This window comes from Lactuca serriola, chromosome 1 (assembly GCF_051521515.1).
Source record: "Lactuca serriola cultivar US96UC23 chromosome 1, Lser_US96UC23_V15, whole genome shotgun sequence".
Taxonomy (NCBI): Eukaryota; Viridiplantae; Streptophyta; class Magnoliopsida; order Asterales; family Asteraceae; genus Lactuca; species Lactuca serriola.
Genome location: NC_136408.1, coordinates 113,703,535 through 113,709,728, shown reverse-complemented (window position 1 = coordinate 113,709,728; position 6,194 = coordinate 113,703,535). Strand labels below are relative to the sequence as shown.

At 37.0% G+C, this 6,194-nt stretch overlaps 1 pseudogene; it reads left to right on the top strand.

Annotated features, from left to right (window-relative positions):
* Positions 1 to 5,290: 5,290 nt before the first annotated feature.
* Positions 5,291 to 5,409, top strand: LOC145080160 (5S ribosomal RNA; annotated as a pseudogene).
* The last annotated feature ends 785 nt before the right edge of the window (positions 5,410 to 6,194 follow it).

The window sequence follows — 6,194 nt, the reverse complement described above, 5'->3', positions numbered from 1 at the left end:
TACTAAACAATTTCCTTCAAATGTCTTTCATAAACACTATATGTGTTTAAAACTCCTTATTTCTCTGTACATTTTACTCTGTATATTAATTTTCAAACTTATTTTCAATTATGTTTCAAACAAACGTTTCTTTATGCTAAACTGCTTTATCAAACCCATGCCTTCAAAACCATTTTATAGATCGACACCAAGTCGGTCTTTTCTTAGAAAATATTTATGTTCAAAGGTTTTACAAATCTTATTTTATGCCTTTAAATTATAAATTGCATGCCTCTATATGTATAGTTATATAAGAAATGTTTAAAAGACTTAGGAAGTCTATCCACCCTATTTCCTTTTTCTCGATTTGGATGTGGTCTGGTGGGATATCGGGTATTCGTCCGAAGGTCGTTTAAACATTAGTTATATATCACATGTACATATAAAGTCATAAAGGTCCTTCCAGTTCATCCCATGCCCTTGGGTAGCTAGGGTATACATCCATGTCCATACGTACCAGTTAGAGTACTAGTAAACTACCATGCGGGTAGTTTAGGAAGATACTAGAACTATTACTAGAATATGATACCATACAATGAGTCATTTCATTCATGAGTCAATACTTGATAGAACATTACAGTACATTACTATACTTGCTAGATAGAGAGCACGTACACTACAGCTAGAACATTACAGTACATTACTATACTTGCTAGATAACGAGCACGTACAATACATATAGAACATTACAATACATTACTATACTATTACATAGATAAGTTTTCATGGTCACACTTACATGAGTACAATTACATGGTCACGTTTACACGAGTACAATTACATGATCACACTTACACGAGTACACTTACATGTACATAGAACAGATGTCACTAGGTGCTATAGCATGGACCCAGTTCAGGATCTAACTATATTCATGAATCACAACGCAATTGTGATAGTTATATCGAGTATACATGATCATAGTAATGTGGACGCTCACGGCTTGCAAATATGCAGGGGTCGTAGGTAGGTCCCAATATCCCTTTGATAGGGGAGCGTACAACCTGGGATCTAGACATCACATTATACCTTATCCCTCAAATAAGGCAGCTGAGTACCGATGTAGTTATTTATTTCAAATACTACACTACTTACACGATTACCCTAGACTTAAGGAAATTTGTACGGTTGTAGTTCGACACGACACCATAGTACTATTTCGTTTTCCCATTTACATTCACTTCGTGAACATTCACACGACGCACGGAAATGTAGAAACTATATTTTTGGTTAATGATAGTCATACCTGGGAAAGATACATACTCTTACAAGAGACACACACACACAGACACTAGATGCCTTAGTAGGAGGCTACATTCAGAGCAGCTAGGTCTTGGTAGAAGACTACCTTGAGAACAGTTAAGTCTTGGTAGAAGACTCCTTTTTTTACTAATAGGAATCATAGGGATTTCTAGGGCTTTTCAAACGTTTACACTTGTTTTCCAAACATTTTTCATACCTACAGTTCATTTACATTTTCCATACTTACAATTCGTATACATACAAATACTTACATTTCAAATAAATACAAGTATTTTCATAAAAATTAAGACACTAAAATACTTATGATCTCACCAGCTTCAAAGCTGATACTCGCTTTCAAAATTTCTTGTATCCTCAGGTCATCATAGACAGGTACAGATGCAAGGATTTGGGAAGATGGAACTCGTTGAAGACCCATATTTCATTTTGATTTATACTTTAGTGTTTATCAAAATTTGACAGAACACATTTGTATAATAACTATATTATTAATGCAATGGATGATGTTGTTTCTTGTTTACTACTTTACATTGTTGTGATATTGTACATGACGTCCTCCGCCCCAGAACGTTTTCGCCGTTCTCTGTTTTGGGGTGTGTCTGTCACACCCCAAAACCACTAAAAGAGACTTGGAATGTCTCCGGAGCTAAATTACTATAGTTCAATGACTTGACTAACGCATGATTCAGATAGACTCCAATGAAAGTATGATAAAAGTACTTGAATGAAGAATGAGACAGAAGTTAGCCGACTGTCAATATCTTTGATATTCATGACGTAAAGATTCGGTAAAATGACCTTGTAAAGGTCTTACATCATATCCGGAAAATGACCAAGTCTCTTTTAGTGGTTTTGGGGTGTGACAGATACACCCCAAAACCGAGAACGGCGGAAACGTTCTGGGGCGGAGGACGTCATGTACAGTATCACAACAATGTAAAGTAGTAAACAAGTAGCAACATCATCCATTGCATTAATAATATAGTTATTATACAAATGTGTTCTATCAAATTTTGATAAACACTAAAGCATAAATCAAAATGAAATATGGGTCTTCAACGAGTTCCATCTTCCCAAATCCTTGCATCTGTACCCGTCTATGATGACCTGACGATACAAGAAATTTTGAAAGCGAGTATCAGCTTTGAAGCTGGTGAGATCATAAGTATTTTAGAGTCTTAATTTGTATGAAAATACTTGTATGTATTTGAAATGTAAGTATTTGTATGTATACGAATTGTAAGTATGGAAAATGTAAACGAACTGTCGGTATGAAAAATGTTTGGAAAACAAGTGTAAACGTTTGAAAAGCCCTAGAAATCCCTATGATTCCTATTAGTAACAACTGGAGTCTTCTACCAAGACTTAACTGTTCTCAAGGTAGTCTTCTACCAACACCTAGCTGCTCTAAATGTAGTCTTCTACCAAGGCATCTAGTGTCTGTGCGTGTGTCTCTTATAAGAGTATGTATCTTTCCCAGGTATGACTATCATTAACCAAAAATATAGTTTCTACATTTCCGTGCGTCGTGTGAATGTTCACGAAGTGAATGTAAATGGGAAAATGAAATAGTAGTATGGTGTAGTGTCGAACTACAGCCGTACCGATTTCCTTAAGTCTAGGGTAATCGTGTAAGTACTGTAGTATTTGAAATAAATAACTACATCGGTACTCAGCTGCCTTATTTGAGGGATAAGGTATAATGTAATGTCTAGATCCCAGGCTGTACGCTCCCCTATCAAAGGGATTTTGGGACCTACCCACGACCCCTGCATATCTGCAAGCCGTGAGCATCCACATTACTATGATCATGTATACTCGATATAACTATCACAATTGCGTTGTGATTCATCAATATAGTTAGATCCTGAACTGGGTCCATGCTATAGCACCTAGTGACATCTGTTCTATGTATATGTAAGTGTACTCGTGTAAGTGTGATCATGTAATTGTACTCGTGTAAACGTGACCATGTAATTGTACTCATGCAAGTGTGACCATGTAAACTTATCTATGTAATAGTATAGTAATGTATTGTAATGTTCAAGTTGTAGTGTACGTGCTCTTTATCTAGCAAGTATAGTAATGTACTATAATGTTCTAACTGTAGTGCACGTGCTCTCTATCTAGCAAGTATAGTAATGTACTATAATGTTCTAGCAAGTATTGACTCATGAATGAACTGACTCATTGTATGGTATCACATTCTAGTAATAGTTCTAGTATCTTCCTAAACTACCCGCATGGTAGTTTACTAGTAATCTAACTGGTACGTATGGACATGGATGTATACCCTAGCTACCCAAGGGCATGGGATGAACTGGAAGGACCTTTATGACTTTATATGTACATGTGATATATAACTAATGTTTAAACGACCTTCGGACGAATACCTGATATCCCACCAGACCACATCCAAATCGAGAAAAAGGAAATAGGGTGGATAGACTTCCTAAGTCTTTTAAACATTTATTATATAACTATACATATAGAGGCATGCAATTTATAATTTAAAAGCATAAAATAAGATTTATAAAACCTTTGAACATAAATATTTTCTAAGAAAAGACCGACTTGGTGTCGATCTATAAAATGGTTTTGAAGGCATGGGTTTGATAAAGCAGTTTAGTATAAAGAAACGTTTGTTTTAAACACAATTGTAAATAAGTTTGAAAAGTAATATACAGAGTAAAATGTACAGAGAAATAAGGAGTTTTAAACACATATAGTGTTTATGAAAGACATTTGAAGGAAATTGTTTAGTAAAACGGCTAATGAGTAGCCAATCATTTGAATGCTGCTTATTAATCACATGTGATTGATATAATAACTAGAATAATTCTACTTGTATCCCCCCATAAAACATTTAAAAGTACTTTAAAACATTATTTAAGGGGTATGAACTCACCTGTAGTGAGTGGTTCTGATGAAAATGTTGGATCAGTTGCTAAGTATCAAGTGGTGGTTTGAGTACACACGTGAATCCTATTTAGCATATATTGACACATATATGAATATAATTAGTGTTATGAACAACTAATTAATGAATTGGGGCCACCTTAGGGACTAGTAAACACTTATATTGAAGTGTTAGAACAATATATGATTGTATGAAGGGGTATAAGGCTTTACAAAGGAGTGTATGGCCAAAATACACACTATATGTGTTTGTGCGGCCAGGTGTGCGGCCTAGTGTGCTGCCAGCACATGTGTGCGGCCATGTGTGCGGCCAGATGGTGTTCTTGGTGTTCTTGGTACCTTTTGTGAAGAGCTTCAAGGAGATTTGAATGATACTTGAGAGGATTTCGAGTTCTATGCTTGAAGAAGTGAAAGAAGTGTTCAAAAATGACTAAGTGTGGTATATAAAGGTGGAGTGTGCAGTTGGGAAGGGTGTGAGGCCGCAAACACATGTGTGTGGCCGCACACTCAAGTGTATGGTCGCACACTCCATGTGTTGGAGTGTGTGGCCTCTTTTTGAATCCTACACTTTGAGTTAACCCATTTCCACCCTCCTACCTTGATTATAACACGTTTAGAACTCTCCAATAGACCCTAAATGGTACTACAAGATAGTAAAACGAGTCTATTATTGATAAGAAAGGAAGAATGCAAGCTAGAAGTTTTCGGGTTGTCACATCATCCCCCCGTTAAAGGGAATTTCGTCTCGAAATTAGAATTTAGACAAGGAGTAGGTACGAATGATCGAGTCATGAGGAGGAAACTTTCTAATCGATTGGTTCTAGCGCTCCTAAGTGAAATAGGGTTCTCGGTTGGTATCCCAACGAACCTTCACTAATGGGCGGTGGCGATGCTTCGTCCGCTTGACCTCTCGGTCGAGGGTCACTACGGTTCATATACGAAGGCGTGGATCTCGACAAGTGGACTTATAAGATTCCTAACGGAAAGGTACGGTTTCACGATTGTGACGCGAAGAGTAGAATGTACGCTACTGAGTTCACGGAGTAGGTCTAGTTTGTGCGAGGCATAGGAGTAGGTACGAACCAGCACTAATGCATCGGATCCCATCCGAACCCCGCAGTTAAGCGTGCTTGGGCGAGAGTAGTACTAGGATGGGTGACCCCCTGGGAAGTCCTCGTGTCACACCCCAAAACCGAGAACGGCGGAAACGTTCTGGGGCGGAGGACGTCGTGTACAGTATCACAACAATGTAAAGTAGTAAACAAGCAACAACATCACCCATTGCATTACTAATATAGTTATTATAAAAATGTGTTCTGTCAAATTTTGATAAACCCTAAAGCATAAATCAAAATGAAAGATGGGTCTTCAACGAGTTCCATCTTCCCAAATCCTTGCATCTGTACCTGTCTATGATGACCTGAGGATACAATAAATTTTGAAAGCGAGTATCAGCTTTGAAGCTGGTGAGATCATAAGTATTTTAGTGTCTTAATTTGTATGAAAATACTTGTATGTATTTGAAATGTAAGTATTTGTATGTATACAAATTGTAAGTATGGAAAATGTAAATGAACTGTAGGTATGAAAAATGTTTGGAAAACAAGTGTAAACGTTTGAAAAGCCCTAGAAATCCCTATGATTCCTATTAGTAACAAAAGGAGTCTTCTACCAAGACCTAGCTGCTCTGAATGTAGCCTCCTACTAAGGCATCTAGTGTCTGTGTGTGTGTCTCTTGTAAGAGTATGTATCTTTCCCAGGTATGACTATCATTAACCAAAAATATAGTTTCTACATTTCCGTGCGTCGTGTGAATGTTCACCAAGTGAATGTAAATGGGAAAACGAAATAGTAGAATGGTGTAGTGTCGAACTACAACCGTACTGATTTCCTTAAGTCTATGGTAATCGTGTAAGTACTCTAGTATTTGAAATAAATAACTACATCGGTACTCAACTGCCTTATTTGAGGGA